Source organism: Suncus etruscus, chromosome 7, assembly GCF_024139225.1.
Source record: "Suncus etruscus isolate mSunEtr1 chromosome 7, mSunEtr1.pri.cur, whole genome shotgun sequence".
NCBI classification, from domain to species: domain Eukaryota; kingdom Metazoa; phylum Chordata; class Mammalia; order Eulipotyphla; family Soricidae; genus Suncus; species Suncus etruscus.
The window spans coordinates 45,298,762-45,318,549 of NC_064854.1; the positions used below are offsets into that span (position 1 = coordinate 45,298,762).

At 40.4% G+C, this 19,788-nt stretch overlaps 1 protein-coding gene and 1 non-coding gene across 2 annotated transcripts in view; one reads left to right on the forward strand and one right to left on the reverse strand.

Annotated features, from left to right (window-relative positions):
* The window catches only part of SMYD3 (SET and MYND domain containing 3), an 834,473-nt gene that overhangs the window by 41,223 nt on the left and 773,462 nt on the right, over positions 1-19,788 (forward strand). The window lies entirely within an intron of this gene.
* LOC126015111 (U6 spliceosomal RNA) lies at positions 16,523-16,629 on the reverse strand. The gene has a single exon (XR_007498006.1). It is a non-coding gene; the product is annotated as a U6 spliceosomal RNA (small nuclear RNA).

Consider the following 19,788-nt stretch of genomic DNA (forward strand, 5'->3'; position numbering starts at 1 on the left):
AATTTGAATTGAATTACCATGAGATATTCTGTTACAATGTCATTTATATGTTTTTATATATTTTATTTAAACACCTTGATTACATACATGATTGTGTTTGGGTTTCAGTCATGTAAAGAATACCACCCATCACCAGTGCAACATTCCCATCACCAATGTCCCCAATCTCCCTCCTCCCCACCCGACCCCCGCCTGTACTCTAGACAGGCTTTCCGTTTCCCTCATACATTCTCAATGTCATTGATATTTGAGTTTCAGTCATTCCGTGTTTCAACACCCATCACCACTTGCAGCCACCAATGTTCCCAGTTTTCTACTTGTTCCTCCCCCAGCCTGTTTCTGTGGCAGACACTTTTCTTTTCTCTTTCCTCCTGGCCCTGCTTTAACCTAGAGGCAGTTTGAATTTTGATCTTTTCTGCAGGCTAACAATAGTGATATGATAGTCTTGTGATTCAGGGCAGTGGCAACTAAATGCAGTCAGCCACACGTTTATACGGTAAACAGCCATTTTTAGCTATTCTGCTGCAACTGCATCAGGAAAGAAGGAAATTGATGTAGCTGTAGAATTCCCTTCACTGAGTATTTAATTTGGTTCAATGCTTCAACCATTCTTCAGGCCTTGCTTTTAGCTGTGAGCCTTAATGGTGAGAACCCATGTAACCTTCTGTTTTGTTTGTTTGTTTGTTTTGTTTTTGGGTCACACATGGCAGCGCTCAGGGGTTACTCCTGGCCCTATACCAGTGGTTCTCAAATAGTCGAGCGTGCCCCCCCCCCCGGGGGGGGGGCGCGAGGCTCCGTAAAGGGCGTCGCGTTTGACCTTGGCAAACACTGTCATAACAAGCTAAGCCCTGTGTTTATGTCTCTGTATGTCTCTGGATCTGAGAGTTGCTGTGTCCTGCTTCAAACCCCGCTTCGAAAAGCTATGCATTGCAAAACATGCTCATTGTAGCCATTAATCCAGACATCACCTCTGATTAAAAAATCAGCTCACTCTGCCAGCGGGCCCCTCGCTTCTCCCCGCACCGGGTGTGTTGAGGGTGGGCGCAGGGGTGTGGAATCCGGCCCGTTAAAAAAAAAATCAGCTCAAATTATTTTATATATTTTCGTTTTGCAGGTTAAAGTTTTTTTTAAATAAAGATATTATTTATAGTTGTCCGGGGGGCATGAAAAATGTTTTCTTCTTCCTAGGGGAGCATGACAGAAAATAATCGAGAAGACTGCTCTACACTTAGAAATTGCTCCTGGCAGGCTCAGGGAGATGCAGGGATTCGAACCACCATCCTTCTGCATGCAAGGCAAACGCCTTACCTCCATGCTATCTCTCCGGCTCCAATAACCTTGTTTTTACTTTCAGTGCAATACTCAATGAATCAGTACATAAGATATTCAGTCTTAATAAAGTCAGTTTTGTTAGTTGATTTCATCCAACTGTATGTTATGCTGAACTCATTTATGTAGGTTACACTAAGCTAAGTTATGATTTTCAGAAGTTATGATGTTCAACATTAAATTATTTTAGAATTAGGATATTTTCCACTTATGATGGTGTTTATCAGTACATAACCTCATTGCAAGTAATTTAGCATGGACTCTTTAGTTCATTTCACTTAGATGCTAGAGACTTGTACATCTCTGTCCGATAGAAATAGCCTGGATAGAAGGGACAGCCAACACAGCATTATGGCAGGCTCACCATCCTATCTGTGATTTAGTGAGTGTGGAGCAGAGACAGAATAGATGCTCACACCCTTGATCCGACTGAATCCCAAAGGCTGTGGTGAGGCACTCTTCAAGTTGGGAAGCCCGATGAGGAGGACAGAAACAACAGTATGCAATTGGAACTCCTCCTTCATCTCTTTCTGTTGCTTTGGCACCTGTGCCCTCCATGAAATCAGCACTCCTTACTTTCATGAGCCATTAGCAATGGCTATGTGTATGGGTTGGAGTGATGGCTATGAGGCCATGTGTATGGGTTGGAGCACAGCTCTCGGACCCCACCAAGGAGGGCTGGTGTTGGGGCCATAATGCAGCCAGTCCTCCCACACACTCCTGTGTTGACCATATGACATGGCATTAGCCTAGGAAATCAAACAAGTAAATTGATTTTATTTCATGTGCAAGATGTCTTTAAATGTGAGGGTCCAAAGCATGTTATTTTTAATAGAAAGCCCTGACTAGTTGGAACAATATCTTTCTGTAATCCCTCCTTTATAAAGTTGCAGAGCTGGAGTAATCTGGAGACAAGCTGTCTTTTGCAATTTTTTGTGTTATAATTGGGAATTGAATAGTCAAGTGCTGCCTGCTAAGGGAAGGGTTTGTTTCTGCCTGTAACGTTCAGTCACATGCCAAGTTGAAAGCTTGAAAGCTTGCCTGCCCTCCCTGCTGCTCCCATCTTGAACAACAAAAAATTAGTTGTTTTTCTTCTGTATATTTGCATGGTAAAAGGGAGACATAGTTTTGTCTTAAAATAGGAAGAAAGGAAACCACACAAAGCAAGTGTATGTTAGATAGTTTTGAACTTCATTGTATTTATTTTTGGGAGCCTCCCAAGTGGTGTTCAGGCTTCTGAACACTTGATTTTTTTTTTTTTTTTGTGCCAACTTGGCCAGAATTCTATGTGCTGAGGCAATTTGGTGCTGCTCAGGCCTTGAATGCTGGGAATACCAGGGCTACCTCACTGATGTTTAGGGGGTCTTTAGGACCATCGCTAGCAATGCTCCAGTGCTACACGTGGCCATGGTCAGGTGCTAGGTGTGCTGGAAGTCCATGTGGAGCAGAGATCTAACTAGGATTTGGGTACACATGACTGTACCATCTCTCTTGCCCTTGAATGTCATTTTAATTTAAATTTTCCATTGCTTAAAACTCAGTATTTGAAGTTAGGACCTGAATGCCCTTTTATTCATATTTTTAGGTACTAAGTACCACCCTTTTCTTAATGCTTTGTTATCAGCAGAATGGTTTCTTATCTCATTTCTAAAAATGAGAGTTGGGCGCTGGAGCAATAATTAGTACAGTGAGTAGGGTGTTTGCCTTCAACATGGCTGATCTGGCTTCCATCCCTGAAATCCTAAGGAGTGATCCCTGAGCATATAGCCAGGAGTAAGCCTGATCATTGGTGTAGCCCCAAACCAAACCAACCAACAAACATAAAAAAGGGAGCATTCAGGGGGCTGGAGTGGTGGTGCAAGTGGAAAACATCTGCCTTGTCCGCACTAACCTAGGACGAATCATGGTTCTATCCCCTGGCATCCCATGTGGTCCCCCAAGCCAGGAGCAATTTCTGAGCACATAGCCAGGAGTAACCCCTGAGCATTACCAGCTGTGGGCCCCCCCAAAAAAAAGAGAGGATTCAGTAGAATTGCTGTAATCACGTACTTTTTATAGATGGAAAATGTCAATCAGCCTGCATTTTAATAAGCACTTCATTTGCCGGAGTGATAGCACAGTGGGTAGGGCATTTGCCTTGCACGCAACCAACCTGGGTTTGTTCCCTGACATCCCATATGGTTCATAAGTTTGCCAGGAGTGATTTCTGAGCTTAGAGCCAGGAGTAACTCCTGAGTGCCACCAGGCATGGCCCCCAAACAAACAAATAAACAAAAGCACTTCAGTTGAACTGTGTGCATATTTAATCTTGAAAAGCACTGATTGAATATGAGCTGTGAACCAGACTACCTTAGTTTAATCTAAATTGAAATCAGATTTAGGATATATTGGATATAGCACTTTCTTTGTGATATCTGGCAAGTCATTTAACCTCTCAAGTTGACTGTTCTGTAAAACAGGGATAACAATAGTGTATGAGCAGTGCTTGGAGCTGTGCAGTTCCTAGTAAGTGATCCATTAGAAATTAGAAGAAATTATTTCTTAAATGGGGGGGGGTGGTCCACCATATACAATTGAGCAAAATCATTACAGAATACAGTGTTCATTTTCTTCAACATAAATCCCAGGTTTTTGAGTTATTTTGGACCCCGGTAGTGTTTAGGGTTTGCTCTGTGCTCAGGGGACCATATGTGGTGTCTAGGATCAAACTGGGGTCAGCTGCATGCATGACAAGTGGCTTATCCCCTGTACTATCTCTTCAGTTCCTTTTTTTTTTTTTTTTGGGCCACACCCGGTGATGCTCAGGGATTACTCCTGGCTATGTGCTCAGAAGTCACTCCTGGCTTGGGAGACCATATGGGACGCCGGGGGATCGAACCGCGGTCCATCCAAGGCTAGCGCAGGTAAGGCAGGCACCTTACCTCTAGCGCCACCGCCCGGCCCCCTCTTCAGTTCCTTACTGGTATAGTTTTTTTAAAACTATTTCTGAAATAAAAAATAGTCACATCTTTTGTATTATATTTCTGTATTTTCATAGAGTAATCAAGTGAATCAAAATTATTGCATTAAAGTAGGAACAATATTTTCTTCAAGCAAAACTTTTTTTTCATCACTGTAAGATTGGAGTTGAGGGGCTAGCCAAGGAAAGATCATGACTGCGGTTCAATCCCCCGGCGTCCCATATGGTCTCCCAAGCCAGGGCAATTTCTGAGCGCTTAGCCAGGAGTAACCCCTGAGCATCAAACGGGTGCGGCCTGAAAAGCCGAAAAAAAAAAAAAAGATTGGAGTTGAATATTTGGCCACCTTTACCAGAGTGCCAAAGACAGCAGCTTAATTACTCTAATGGTGCAGAAAAGACCAGCCTACTTAGTCCTATAATCATAGAACCTTCTGCTTAGACATTGTATTGAATTGTTTTATATTATATATAAGTCTGGGAAAGGCATGAAGGAAAAGAAAGTTGGGGAAAACTTGCAGACAATACTCTCTGCTACTTAATTCTTCAGTGTCCCTTTCAGCTTCAAGCTCAGAATTTTTTTTTTCCAGGCCACATCCGTTTGATGCTCAGGGGTTACTCCTGGCTAAGCGCTCAGAAATTGCCCCTGGCTTGGGGGGACCATATCGGACGCCTGGGGAACAAACCGTGGTCCTTCCTTGGCTAGCGCTTGTAAGGCAGACACCTTACCTCTAGCGCCACCTCACCGGCCCCAAGTTCAGAATTTCTAACTCTGAATCATCTCTTTTTTAGTTTAGTTTTTAATTTTTAAAGGTATATCTATTTTTTTGGGGGGGGCCACACCTGGCGGTGCTCAGGGGTTACTCCTGGCTGTCTGCTCAGAAATAGCTCCTGGCAGACACGGGGGACCATATGGGACACCGGGATTCGAACCAACCACCTTTGGTACTGGATTGGCTGCTTGCAAGGCAAACGCTTGCATCTCTCCGGGCCCTTTTTTTTTTTTTTTTTCTATTTTTATAATTTTATTCTGAGACCAATGTGAATTACATTGTATTTAAGGTACATAATGATAGTTAATTAGGGCCATTTCCACCACCAGTGTTGACCTTCCTTCACCGTAGTTCCCAGCATACATCTCATACCTCCACCCTTAGCCCCCTGGACTGCTAGTGTTGCAGGTCCTTATTGTGTATAACTTGTTGTAGTTTGGGTCTCTTGAGTCTATTGTTGTTAACTATGACTTGGGTATTTAGGTTTGACCAATTTTTATTTCCACTCAATGCTCCTGAGACTGCTTGGTCCCTGGGTCCCATCCTTTTTTGTTTCTTTGTTTTCTTTTTCTCACTTTGTAGGAAGAAATAGAAATATGAGGCAGAAGAAGATGGGAATCATCTCTTTCTATTACAGGTTTAAAAATAGTGTCTCACCCAATTACAAACATGTTTGTAATCATGTGTTTAGATAAAGATTTTTATTTTTTACTTTTGGGCCACACCTGGTGATGTTCAGGAGTTACTACTGGTTATGCACTCAGAAATTGCTCCTGGCTTGGGGGACGATATAGAACTCCAGGGATTGAACTGAGGTCTGTCTTGGGTCAGCCACATGCAAGGCAAATGCCCTACCACTGTGCTTTGCTCCAGCTCAAATATATTATTATGAGGAAATATAGTGTTTCATTCTATAACTCTCTATATAAGATTAAAATTTGCAGTTAATATTTACTTATTAATATATTTTTTAAAGTAGTCAAGTGTTGCTGTTTTTTTTTTTTTTTTTTTTTTTGGTTTTTGGGTCACACCTGGCAGCTTTCAAGGATTACTCCTGGCTCTATGCTAAGAATTTACTCCTGGCAGGCTCGGGGGACCATATGGGATGCCGGGATTTGAACCACCATCCTACCGCATGTAAGGCAAATGCACTAACTCCATGCTATCTCTCCGGCCCCAAGGGTTGTATTTTTTTTAAATTTGTTTTTGGATCACAACCAAAGGTGTTCAGGATTTACTCCTGGACTGTGCTCTGAGGTCAGATCCTGGTGGGGCTCAGGGGACTGTATGTGGTGCCAGAGGTCAAACTCCCATTGCCAGATGCAAGGCAAGCATCCTACTTGCTCTGGTTCCTACTCCTGAGTTTCTCTCTGGATTGTGCAGAACAAATGTCTTTCTTATCTATGGGGTAACTACAATTTATAAAGTTGAGGGAGAAGCTGAAAGTAATGCTGATATGGAATTTGAATATTTTGTATTCTATTTCAGTTAATTTATTTAAAAGGTATCAACTACAAGTAGGTATTTGCTGGATTAGATTAAAGACAAGTTGTAAGTAATTTGTGTAGTCTTTAGGTATGTTGAGTTTGAGTGGTTCTGCAGGTTTGTTTTGTCTTTTAAAACAAATAAACATTCATCATTATTTGTGATAGAGCATTGGGAAAACATGGTTTTGGTATATCACTTCCACAGAATTAGATAACAGAGGCAAACAGCCCTTCCTCAGTGTTTTTTCTGGCATTCCCCTGAAGGACAGAGCCCAATTCCCTAAAACTTAGGACATTGAAGAATTGTCTGCCACAAGTTGCTCCCGAAAAGATCTATAAAGGAATTGAAGTATGTATGCTGAGCTTCACAAACTCACCATCAGATAAGTTATAATTGGTTTTTGGATTACTAGTACATGGTGTCTGTCTGCAATAGTAGGGAAATTTTAGAACATAAAGAATGTTTTTCCAACCCTACAAGGCTTATAAGAAAGTCATAGTATTTCATATTCTTAGTGCTAGAAGCAACTGAAACTTGTAAAACAGTGTTTTTAGAAAAATGGCTCTGGAATAAGCCTGAAGTGGTAATTTACAGAGTTAGTCATAAACGTCTTCTTTGAAATGAACTTAATACCCATCAGCAAAAGTAATAAGGAACGACACTTTTTCCCTGTTAAAAATATAATAGAATAAATAATGCCATAGTATATCAGATTTACTTAAATTATATCCTGGACTAGGATTTCTAAAGTATTATTATTTATCTCTAGGGTGTGATACAAGTCAGACTTTTTTCTTTTCTTTCTTTTTCTTTTTATGGTGCCAGGGACTAAAGCCAGTACCTCATATATAAAAGCAAAGTACTTTACCAATGAGCTGTATCTGGGTAGACTTACTTGTTTAGAGGCTTTCAAGAACTTAACTGGAATTTAAACCACAAATGATGAATAATTGAGATACCTACTAAATAAGGGAATGAAGAACATTCATCAGAGAAGAACAAATCAAGGACATTTTATATGAATTTGTAACAATTAAGCTATAGAAAGCATGGAAAAAATTAAAGGGAGCCATAGCACTTTTTTCGTTCAATTAAGCTTTACATTTTATAAGTTGTTCCTTAAATACAACTTGAAATTTTACACTTCTGTTTTCTGTGGAGCCAATCTATACAGACTCAGGAGCATGCTTACACATACAGCACATGTATGCATATATGCTTTTTTTATTGTGGAGTGGTGAGTGAGTGGTTTGGGCTACACTCGAATGCTTAGAAGGCTATTCTTTTTTTTTTTTTTTTTTTTTGGTGTTTGGGTCACATTTGGCAGTGCTCAGGGGTTACTCCTGGCTCTACGCTCAGAAATTGCTCCTGGCAGTCACGGGGGACCATATGGGATGCAGGGATTAGAACTGATGACCTTCTGCATGAAAGGCAAATACCTTACCTTCATGCTATCTTTCTGGCCCCTCTTTTTTTTTTTTTAATTAAAGTACTTTTATTTGTTTATTTTTTTTTAAATTTAAGCACCATGGTTACAAACATGCTTATAGTTGGGCCTCAGTCAAAGAAAGAACACCCCCTTCACCAGTGCAAATTCTCACCACCAATGCCCCCCGCTCTTTGTGTCTGCCTATATTTGAGACAGGCATTCTATTCTCACTCATCAACATTGTCATGGTAGTTCTTAGTGTAGTCATTTCTCTAACTGCATTCACCACTCTGTGGTGAGCTTTATATAGTGAGCTAGTCCTTCGGCCCTCATGTCTATTATCTCTGAACATTACTACAATAATGTCTTTTATTTTTATTTTCTTTTTTGTTTCCCATTTTCTCCAATATCTCATGTTTCATGGCACAGGGTTTCTCAAAGTAGTCTCTGATTATCCTTTGGATCACTGTATTTTCTGTAGTGGCCTCCCCCTTTTCATTTCTAATCTGGTTTATTAAGTTTCTCTCCCTTTCTCTGTGATTTTGCTAGTGGTTTATTGCTAGTTGTTTATTTTTTCAAAGAACCAAATTTGCTTTTGTTGATCTTTCGGATTTTTTTTTTTGTGTCCATTTTATTAATTTCTCTAAGCTTTGTTATTTCTGTCTGCCTACTTATTTTGGGTTCAAAATTTTGTTAATCCTTTTCTAATTTTATAAGCTGTGTCACTAAGCTGTTGATGTAGGTAGGCCCCTTCTTCCTTCCTGATGTGTGCTTGCAACTATGATTTTGAGTCTGTGTTTGTTCTGACTATTCAGATTTGTTTCTTGTAGGCAGCAAAATGTTGGATTTAGCTTTTGATCCATTTTGCCACTCTGTGTCTCTTAACTGGTGCATTTGGCCCATTAACGTTGAGAGAGATAATTGTCATGGGATTTAGAGCCATCTTCGTGTGGAAGTTTGATGCATCTTCAGGCCTGTCTTGTTTTAAAATAGACCTTTCAGTTTATCTTTTAAGGCTTGTTTTGAGTCTGTAAAGTTTATGAGCTGCTGTTTATCTTTGAAGCTATGTATACTTCCTTCAAACCTGAAAGTGGGTCTGGCTGGCTACATTATTCTAGGGGAAGCATTCATTTAGTTGAGTTTTGTCACTATATCCCACCATTGCCAGAAGGCTATTCTTTTTTTTTTTTAATATAAAATATTTATTTAAACACCATGATTACAAGTATGTTTGTAGTTGGGTTTCATTCATAAACAGAGCACCCCCCTTCACAGTGTAACATTTCCACCACTAATGCCCGCCCCCTATTTCCTAATCACTATTTATCTAGAGAGAGGCATTCTATTTCTCTCATTTATTAAGATTGTAATGATAGTTGTTAATGTAGTTTTATCCATAACTGCACTCACCACTCTTTGTGGTGAGCTTCATATTGTGAGCCAGTTGTTCCGGTCCTCATCTCTATTGTCTCTGGACATTGTTACAATAGTGTCCTTAATTTTTCTTAAAACCCATAGATGAGGGGCTGGCGAGGTGGCGCTAGAGGTAAGGTGTCTGCCTTGCAAGTGCTAGCCAAGGATAAGGACCACGGTTCGATCCCCCGGTGTCCCACATGGTCCCCTCTCAAGTCAGGGGCAATTTCTGAGCACTTAGCCGGGAATAACCCCTGAGCATCAAACGGGTGTGGCCCGAAAAAACAAAAAAAAAAAAAAAACAAAAAAAAAAACCAAAAAAACCCATAGATGAATGAGACTATTTTGTGTCTAACTCTCTCCCTCTGACTTATTTCACTTAGCATAATAGATTACATGTACATCCAATATAGGAAAATTTCATGACTTCATCTCTCCTAAGGCTTAATATTCCATTGTGTATATGTACCAAAGTTTTTTTATTAATATATTTATTTAAACACCTTGATTACAAATATGATTGTAGTTGGGTTTTAGTCATGTAAAGAACACCCCCCCTTCACCAGTACAACATTCCCATCATCAATGTCCCAAATCTCCCTCCTTCCCACCCCAACCCCGCCTGTCCTCTAGACAGGCTTTCTAGACAGGCTTTCTACTTCCCCCATTCATTCACATGGTTATGATAGTTCTCAATGTAGTTATTTCTCTAACTGCACTCATCACTCTTTGTGGTGAGCTTCATGTCTTGAGCTGGACCTTCCAACCCTCCTCTCTTTTGTCTCTGAGAATTACTGCAAAAATGTCTTTTTTTTTTTTTTTTAAACCCATAGATGAGTGAGACTATTCTGCATCTATCTCTGACTTATTTCACTCAACATAATAGATTCCATGTATCAGGGGTCTCAATACAACATTTTGTGGCCTTGCCCTAGAGGAATCTTTTTTTGTTTTGTTTTGTTTTAGTTGTTTGGGTCACAGGCTTACTACTGACTTTGCTATCAAGGATCACCCCGACTTTGCCTACTGCAGCCCCCAGGTAAATTGAGTTTGAGACCCCTGATGTACATCCATGTATAGGAAAACTTCATGACTTCATCTCTTCTGACGGCTGCATTAATATTTCATTGTGTATATGTACCACAGTTTCTTTAGCCATTCATCTGTTGAAGGACATCTTGGTTATTTCCAGAGTCTGGCTATTGTAAATAGCACTGCAATAAATATAGGCATGGGGAAGGGATTTTTGTATTGTGTTTTTGTATTCCTACGGTATATCCCTAGGAGTATCACAGTTTCTGTAGCCATTCCTCTGTTGAAGGGCATCTTGGTTGTTTCCAGAGTCTGGCTATTGTAAATAGTGCTGCAATGAATATAGGTGTGAGGAAGGGATTTTTTTTTGGGGGGGGGCACACCCAGTGATGATCATGGCTTACTCCTGGCTATGTGCTCGGAAATCGCTTCTGGCTTGGGGGACCATATGGGATGCTGGGGGATGGAACTGTAGTCTGTCCTAGGCTATCACGGGCAAGGAAGACGCCTTACCCCTTGTGCCACTGCGCCAGCCCCCAGGAAGGGATTTTTGAATTGTATTTTTGTGTTCTTAGTGTATATCCCTAGGAGTGGTATAGCTGGATTATATGGAAGCTGAATTTCCTGTTTTTTGAGGAATCTCCATATTGTTTTCCATAAAGGCAACTAGATGGCATTCCCACTAGCAGTGAATAAGAGTTCCTTTCTCTCCACATCCCCACCAGCACTGATTGTTCTTGTTCTTTGTGATGTGTGCCAGTCTCTGTGGTGTGAGATATACCTCATCATTGTTTTGATTTACATCTCCCTGATGATTAGTGATATGGAGCGTTTTTCATGTGTTTTTTTTTGCCATTTGTATTTCTTTTTTTTTTTTTTTTTTTTTTTTTTTTTTTTTTTTTTTTTTTTTTTTTTTTTGGTTTTTGGGCCACACCCTGTGACGCTCAGGGGTTACTCCTGGCTATGCGCTCAGAAGTTGCTCCTGGCTTCTTGGGAGACCATATGGGACACCGGGGGATCGAACCGCGGTCCGTCCTAGGCTAGCGCAGGCAAGGCAGGCACCTTACCTCCAGCGCCACCGCCCGGCCCCGCCATTTGTATTTCTTCTTTGAAGAAGTATCTTCATTTCTTCTCCCCATTTTTGATGGGATTAGATTTTTTTTTCTTGTTATGTTCTGTCAGTACTTTGTATAGTTTTAGCCCCTTATCTGATGAGTATTGAGTGAATAGTTTCTCCCATTCTGTAAGTGGCTTTTGTATTGTAGGCACTATTTCCTTTGAGGTGCAGAAGCTTCCTAGCTTAATATAGTCCCATCTGTTTATCTCTGCTTCCACTTGTTTGGAGAATGAGAATGCTGTTTTTGATTCTGTGCTGAGGAGTGACTCTGGGTGGTACATAGAAACTATATGTGGTGCTGGAAATTCAAACCAGAATATGTCCACCACAACCACATGCCAAGAGAGTGCTTTACCTCCTGTACTATTTCTTTGGCACTGTTTTTTTTTGTTTTGTTTTTTTTTATCTATCTTGACACACACTTGTGTGTTTTCAGAAATGAAAGGGTACAACAATACTGTATACATTATATTGGTTTTGGGGAAATAAATCTAAACTGATGTATTTTTTTTTTTTTTTTTTTTTGGTTTTTGGGCCACACCCGGCGGTGCTCAGGGGTTACTCCTGGCTATCTGCTCAGAAATAGCTCCTGGCAGGCACGGGGGACCATATGGGACACCGGGATTCGAACCAACCACCTTTGGTCCTGGATTGGCTGCTTGCAAGGCAAACGCCACTGTACTATCTCTCCGGGCCCTAAACTGATGTATTTTATACTGTCACACATAAATAGATATATCATCCAGGAAGAGCCAGACCATTGTCTATAGGATTCTGTGTTGGCTCATAGTGTGTGGAGAGTAATGATATTGAATTTTAGGTTAGAGATGTGAGACTACTCCCTTTTCTCTGTGAAAATCAAATTTTCTATGATTTTTGGAATCAGTGGCATAGTCTTTCTTAATCCTTTTCTCCTTCAAGCTTCCCATTATTAGTTTGATTATAGAATATAATACAAAACCTATTTCTTCTTTAAGAGGATTTTTGGCAGTTGTTTCACATATTAAATTTTGAAACTCTCAACTCAAATTTCAGATCAGTTATAGTATATATATATATTGTATATATGTAGTATGCATTATGTAGTATTTATGTACTATGCATATATACACACATATATATAAAGATATGGTATATCTCAGATCACAGTTACAATAGCTGGACTCAAGCTATAGTCTCATCTCATGCAATGAGAAGCAGCTGCTATCTCTGAGCTTTGGCTGGGCTGCTTATTCTTTCATTATCTTTATATGTGTAGTTTGGGAGGTTATTCAAAAGTTTGGGTAGAGTTTGTACTTAGGATTTGAGGTACACACATGTACGATCTTTTCTTTTTGAGTCTTGTGCTCAGAAGCATAAAGTGATGTACTCAGGAACTATATGTTGCTAGGGTTTGAACCCAAGTCTCCCACATGTAAAACATGCATTCAGGCACTTAAACTCCCTTGAACCTCTATTTACTTCCTTATTTAATTTTACTTTTTTGTGGGGTAGGGAACTGAGTCTCACCTGAAAGTGCTCAGGGGCTATTTCTGACTCTGTGCTTAGGTGGATCCTGGCGGTAGTGAGGATTTGAACCAGGGTCAGTCAGCAAGGCAAGTGTCTCACTTACCTTGTATATTATCTCTCTGGCTCTCAGTTTTCTCTTTATTTTCTAACTGCTGTAGTCGTCGAAATTCTGGTTCTTCAAACCGGTAAAACTGCCTTTTCAGGCCTGGAGAGAGAGCACAGCGGTGTTTGCCTTGCAAGCAGCCGATCCAGGACCAAAGGTGGTTGGTTCGAATCCCGGTGTCCCATATGGTCCCCTGTGCCTGCCAGGAGCTATTTCTGAGCAGACAGCCAGGAGTAACCCCTGAGCACCGACGGGTGTGATCCAAAAACCAAAAAAAAAGAAAAAAACTGCCTTTTCCCCCAACTTTTTTTGGGCCACACCTGGCAGCCCTCAGGCATTACTCCTGGCTCTGGGCTTAGAACTTGCTCCTGGCAGGCTCCTGGGACCATGTGGGATGCTGGGAATTGAACCTGGGTCTGTCCCAGGTTGGCTACATGCAAGGCAAATGCCCTACTGCTGTGCTATTGCTCTGGCTCAAGACTGCATTTTAATTCTAGCTTTAGCTGTCACATGTAGCCTGTCTTAAATTAAATATAAATAATTTAAAACCAATCAAATTGGATATTAACTTAGTACTATTTCTTTCTTCCAACTGTAATTTCACCCCTCCCTCAGACCTCCCCCAAACTCCTCCAAACTTGATATTTACATTTACAAATGTTTTCGGCTTTGATTGCCCTCAAACTACTGGCAGGTAGAAATTTCTAGGAGTGGTGATGGTACAGGGCAGTCAGCAGTCTGGGTCAGTCTCTCAGATTGAACATACACTTCAAGCATGTTTCAACCAGCCAAAAGGCCACACTACATAGGTAGTTATATTTTATATCTTGCCTGGAGTTTATAGTTGTTGATACTCCTTATTGGAAAAATTAACCATTAATTGTTTTCTTTTAAAATATTGACATTTGGGGTCACCTATATAGTACAGATAGTATAGAGATTAAGGCACATGCTTTGCATGCAGTGGACCCTCTTTAGTCCTCAGACCCATATCAAAAGTAAAATTGGCCAAGAGAAATACTGAAATTAGTGATAAACATTGAGAGGCAGGGAGAAAGGCTGGTCACGGAAATAGGATTGAGTGGGGAATAAGATACAGAAGCCCTTTTGTGCTCTTTGACATTTTTTTTCCTTTAGTTTTTGGGTCATACCTGGCAGCGCTCAGGAGTTACTTCTGGCTCTACGCTCAGAAATCACTCCTGGCAGGCTTGGGGGACCATATAGGTTGCCAGGATTCTAACTACCATCTTTCTGCATGCAAGGCAAACGTCCTACCTCCATGCCATCTCTCTGGCCCCACTCTTTGGCATTTTTAACCATCTTCTGTATATTGCATTATAATTTAAAAAAAACCTAAATTTATGGTGGAGGAATATTCACTTATTTGTAGAATACAGTGTAATACATGTATGCATGTACAATGTAATAGTTGTATACACGAATACATGTACATTACAATGTAATAAGTGCCTGTCACTTTTTTGGATTCTTTTGATTAAAGCTCCTGGTTATTGTGGAAGCAAGAGAGATAATACAGGGGTTAAAGTACATGCCTTGCTCCCTGTCAATCTTGATTCTTTCCCCAGAACCAAATGTTACTTCAGGCATCATTGAGTAGAGCTCTGGAGGTCCCTGAACACTGCTGTGTGGCCCAAGCTTTGTCAGGGTGGCCTGGGTAATCCTTTGGGTCTTCACATTGAGCTGCTGTCCTGGTTGTCCAAGGATTGCTGGTAGGGCTCAAACCCTGAGCACAGCTTGGGAAGTTCTTTACTAAATAAAGTCTCTGATTAATGTGATTACATATGGCACCTTGTGAGTGAATATGAGGTTTGTGAAAAGCATGTTTTTCTGAGATCCTTTGTGACTTGTTCTTGGTAATTAGCACCTGGTTTATGTGATTTCCATATTTTTATTACTTAATGAACACCAGGAATCATTGGAAAACTGAAAATTAGATGTTATGATTGAATGCTTGATAGAATCATTTATAGTCTTTGTTTCCCAAAATTAACCCAAATGTACTTTACTTTCCATATTTGAGTTATGTCCCTTTAATTAGCTTTAAAGTCTAAAGAGAATTGGAGCCAAGTTTGGTACTTGTGTAGTTCTATACCTAGTTAACTTCAGGAGCAATCTTCCTTTATTTTTATAGAGCTTCTTTGGATTCAAGTGTAATGATCTATTTATAGATAAGAGATAAAGTGTTTTAATCTTACCCAGGGGATCCCTGAGAAGCCCAAAATGAAATCCAAGTGGAACAATAAACTGAGCACCAGTGTATAATTGCTGTGCTAGATGAAGCTTTAATCCTCTCATAAAATATTTATCTATGCTTTGTATCCTATTGATTTTCAGATCTTTTCTTTCGGAAGGTATGTTTTGTTAGCATCCTAACTATGGTTGAAATGAAAGATGAAGTATAAGTGCATTCTTTTATTATTTTGTTTTATGGACCATTCCTAGAAGCCCTCTGGGACTGTTCCTGCAGTGCTGAGGGTTGGGCAGAAGCATCTGCAGTGTTGGACATTTGAGACAGGATTAAAGCTGCCCCAGTTGCACACAAGATAACACAGGCCTTAACTCTTGTGATATTTGGTTCCACATTAATATTTTTAAATGTTTTAGAATTTGTCAGACCACTTTAAAAGTCTTGTTTTTCTTCTAAACTTCAGAGAAGTTGAATAGTTAAAGAACATTTTGCCATATTACCTTTATAAATCCTTTATTATCTATCTACACATTTTTTCTAAACCATGAGATAAGGCTGTATCCCTAGTGCTCCTTTACTTAATACTTTAAAGTGTTTCCTAAAAGCACAGCTTTCTCATTTGTAACTATTGTGCCTAAACTTAGGAAATTTAATATTTACATATAGTTTTTTGTGGAGGGCTCACATTCAGCAATGCTCAGGACTTCTGTCAGGACTGGGGGACTGTATGGGGTGCTGGGGATCCAACTCAGGTTGGTCACATTCAAGGCAAGTGCTCAATCTGTTCTATTATCTCTCCAGCTGGAATTTTAGTATATTATATATATATATCTAATTAGATATATATTATATATATCTATATATATCTAAATATATATATTTAGATAAATATAGATATATATATCTACAAAATTTTGTTGATTATTCCAATGATATTCTTTCTTGCAATTTTTGTCTTTAGGCTAATATTCATTTTTAGGATAATATGTTTGCATGTAGTTGTCATAATGCTTTAGTTTCTCTTACTCTAGAATAGTTAGCCTTTCTTCATCTTTTATGGCATTACTGATCTTTTGTTTAGATTTCTTTTTTGGTGCTTGTATCATATCTACCTGTGCTCAGGACTTACTCTTGGCTCTTTGGATAGGGAATCACTTCTTTTTTTTAAATATGGAACACTTCACGAATTTGTGTGTCATCCTTGCGCAGGGGCCATGCTAATCTTCTCTGTATCATTCCAATTTTAGTATATGTGCTGCCGAAGCAAGCATGGGAATCACTTCTAAAAGTGCTCAAGGGACCATGTGTAGGGCTGGGGATGGAATTGGGTTTGTCACATACAAGGTAAGCAACCTACCTGCTGCCCTGACATTATTTTTTTATTCTTTATCATTTTAGAGAATGCAACATTATTTTATGTGATGTTACTACATTAGGCCTTTTTGTGATGGGTTTTGGCTATTCTTCTCTAGCCTCACACTATATACCTTTTTCAGCTCTCACAAAGGAGGCTTGCATCGACCATCTGGTCCCCCTTGTGATTTTTTTGGCCATCAGACCAACTATGTTGTTTTCTCCAAAGTGTCTGCAAGAAGATACGTTGAGACTATGTAAATATCTGTTCTTTGTATTTTTTTCCCTTCATAGAGTTAGCATCTATTTATGGTTTGAACTTGCTTCATAATTACTATGATGGTTCTAAAGTAAAACTTTTCTTTTTTCTTTCTTTTTTTTTTTGGTTTTTGGGCCACACCCGGCGGTGCTCAGGGGTTACTCCTGGCTGTCTGCTCAGAAATAACTCCTGGCAGGCATGGGGACCATATGGGACACCGGGATTCGAACCAACCACCTTTGGTCCTGGATCGGCTGCTTGCAAGGCAAACGCCGCTGTGCTATCTCTCCGGGCCCTTAAAGTAAAACTTTTCTATTTTTTTCTCATTTATGTCTTTATTTTCTAGTGTGGAAAAGTCTCCTCCTCCTCCTCCTCCTTCTTCTTCCTTCTTCCTTCTTCTTCTTCCTTCTTCTTCTCCTCCTCCTCCTCCTTCTCTTCCTTCTCTTCTTCCTCCTCCTCCTTCTCCTCCTCCTCCTCCTCCTCCTTTTCCTGAACTTCTCTCCCCTGCCCTTTTTCTTATTTTTTTTTTAATTTTTTTCTTTCTTCCTTTTTTTTTTTTTTTTTTTTTTGTGGTTTTTGGGTCACACCTGGCAGTGCTCAGGGGTTATTCCTGGCTCCAGGCTCAGAAATTGCTCCTGGCAGGCATGGGGACCATATGGGACGCTGGGATTCGAACTGATGATCTCCTGCATGAAAGGCAAATGCCTTACCTCCATGCTATTTCTCCGCCCCCCACTTTTTTCTTTTCTTTCCTTTTTTTTTTTTTTTTTGGTCACACTTGGTGGCGTTCAGGGTTACTCCTGGCTCTGTGCTCAGAAGCCGCTCCTGGCAGGCATGGGGGAGCATGGGGGACTATATGAGATGCTGGGATTCGAACCACTGTTTGTTCAAATAAGCTACGTGCAAGGCACTACCGCTGTACTATCTCTCTGGCACCATCACTGCTCTCTTCTTTATCTTTCTTTCTTTCTTTCTTTCTTTCTTTCTTTCTTTCTTTCTTTCTTTCTTTCTTTCTTTCTTTCTTTCTTTCTTTCTTTCTTTCTTTCTCTTCTTTCTTGCTTTCTTTCTTTCTTTCTTTCTTTTTCTTTCTTTCTTTCTTTCTTTGTTTCTTCTCTTTCTTTCTTTCTTTCTTTCTTTCTCTTCCTTTCTTTCTTCATTCTTTCTTACTCTCTCTTTCTTTCTTTCTTTCTTTCTTTCTTTCTTTCTTTCTTTCTTTCTTTCTTTCTTTCTTTCTTTCTTTCTTTCTTTCTTTCTTTCTTTCTTTCTTTCTTTCTTTCTTTCTTTCTTTCTTTCTTTCTTTCCTTCCTTCCTCCCTCCCTCCCTCCCTCCCTCCCTCCCTCCCTCCCTCCCTCCTTCCTTCCTTCCTTCCTTCCTTCCTTCCTTCCTTCCTTCCTTCCTTCCTTCCTTCCTTCCTTCCTTCCTTCCTTCCTTTCTTTTTTTTTTGGTTTTTGGGTCACACCCTGCGGTGCTCAGGGGTTACTTCTGGCTCTATGCTCAGAAATCACTCCTGGCAGGCTCAGGGGACGATATGGGATGCCAGGATTCGAACCACTGTCCTTCTGCATGCAAGGCAAATGCCTTACCTCCATACTATCTCTCCAGCCCCTCTTTTTTTTTTTTAATAAATTTTATTTTATTGAAACCATTGTGAGTTATAAAGTCCTTCATAGTTGAAATCTGATATACAGTGAGTCAGGGCCAATCCCACCACCATGTCACCCTCCCTCCGCCAATGAATGTAGAGTCTATCCTATACCACCACCCTTTGCCCCTGGCCTGCCATTATAACAGGGCCATTTAAGTTTAAATTGTTAAAGTTTAGGTCTCTTGATTCAATTGTCACTGACTATCTTGGATATTTAGTTCTGTCCTTAGTTTTTTCCCACCAATGCATCTGAGACTACTTGGCCCCTGGCCAGAGCCTTTCTTTTCTTTTTTTTTTTTTTTTTTTTTTTTTTTTTTGGTTTTTTTGGGCCACACCCTGTGACGCTCAGGGGTTACTCCTGGCTATGCGCTCAGAAGTTGCTCCTGGCTTCTTGGGGGACCATATGGGACGCCGGGGGATCGAACCGCGGTCCGTCCTAGGTTAGCGCAGGCAAGGCAGGCACCTTACCTCCAGCGCCACCGCCCGGCCCCTTCTTTTCTTTTCTTTTCTTTTCTTTTCTTTTCTTTTCTTTTCTTTTCTTTTCTTTTCTTTTCTTTTCTTTTCTTTTCTTTTCTTTCCTTTTCTTTTCTTTTTTTTGCCTTTCTTTTTCTTTTACTTTCTTTTTTTTGGGAGGGGGGACACCTGTTTGATGCTCAGGGGTTACTCCTGGCTAAGTGCTCAGAAATTGCCCCTGGCTTGGGGGGACCATATGGGACACTGGGGGATCGAACCATGGTCCTTCCTTGGCTAGCGCTTGCAAGGCAGACACCTTACTTCACCGGCCCCTCTTTTTCTTTTTCTTTTTCTTACTTTTATAGAAAAACGCAGAAATATGTGGTAAAACAAAGTACTCATGTCCCAAGATTCTATGGAAAAGGCTGGAGCCCCTATTTAATTACCCCCCTATTTAACTTTTTTCTTTCTTTTCTTCTCTTTAGGAGGGGAGGGGAGGGAAGAGGTAGGGAGAAGAGGGGAGAGAAAAGAGGGGAAGAGAGGAGAGAAGAAAGGAAGCGAGAAGAGGAGAGGGGAAGAGAGGAGAGAAGAGGGGAAGAGAGGAGAAGAGAGGGGAGAGGAGAGAGAGGAGGAGAGAGGAGAGAGAGCCTGTTTTTGAGCACTGCTAGGAGCAACACCTCTGGAACCTCTATTTCAAACATAGATAAAAAAAAAAGAACC